This window comes from Haemaphysalis longicornis, unplaced genomic scaffold (genome assembly GCF_048455015.1).
Source record: "Haemaphysalis longicornis isolate Haplotype H1 unplaced genomic scaffold, Haemaphysalis longicornis Haplotype H1 scaffold_16, whole genome shotgun sequence".
NCBI lineage: Eukaryota > Metazoa > Arthropoda > Arachnida > Ixodida > Ixodidae > Haemaphysalis > Haemaphysalis longicornis.
Genome location: NW_027526266.1, coordinates 23,127,961 through 23,128,984, shown reverse-complemented (window position 1 = coordinate 23,128,984; position 1,024 = coordinate 23,127,961).

Sequence of the window (1,024 nt, the reverse complement as noted above, 5' to 3'; positions counted from 1 at the left end):
GCTATGTTCGCCCTATCCCGAAAGGCAGTGTATTTTAGCGCCATTTTTGTGCTGAAATCCGCTGAAAGCGATGGTTTGCGCTGCTGGCGCCGCTGAAAGCCGCTTGCGCTGCTCAGCAGCGCTTCAGCCCCGCTCAGCAGCGCTTCAGCTCCGCTGTCAAGCAGCGTCACGCGCGCCGGAGTGGCGTAAATGTGCTGAAATGTGCTGCTGGCGCTCGAGCCTCACTTGTGAACAGCGCTTTCATGCCGCTGGCGGGCGGAACGCTGGCCCCAAGCGGTCCTGGCACTGCAGTGTGCGCGCGCGTGCTGTGCGGTGAAGCAAAGAAAAGCTTTGCGTGCAGAAACTTCGAAAAACGGGCAAAATTTTCAACTCTGCCCTTATTGCTGCCGCGGAAACAGCAGCCGCTTACCAATTTAGCACGTGCGTAGGCACGTGGTCACAAGGATGTGGTACGTGAGACACTTCGTTGCGCCCCGGTCTATAATTAATCGCTGCAACCAAACGACGGCGCCTGCGCCGGCAGACAACGCGCGACGGTCAATTTAAACCACGGAGCATGAATACGGATAGGACGGGATAGGGCCGGTCCATTGCGGCAAGGATGGGCGAGCGGCTGATATACTGTCACAATGAAAGTAAAAGCGAACTACAAAGTTTCGTACCAGCGAAGGCGAAGGAGACGGAAGCGAGTCGCCTTAGCGCGAAAAAGACACTACACACAGGACGGACGGGACGATCGAGCGCTCGTCCCGTCCTTCCTGTGTGTGGTGTCTTTTTCGCGCTAATTAAGGCCGTGTTTATTAAAAAAGATGCACCAACTCGCGCAACAACAAGTTCTTCTAGAGACGGAAGTGGCACCTAATGAAGCTGATAGCGGCCACAATTCATTTCTCAGCTGCGCAGTGAAATGCCTAACGCGGAGGCGGCGCAATTCATTCTCTCGCGGCAGGTGCCGCTGGCTTATTAACCTGGAGTTCACTGAAAGCTAGGATTGCACAATTCATTAAGCATTAATGGTTACAGA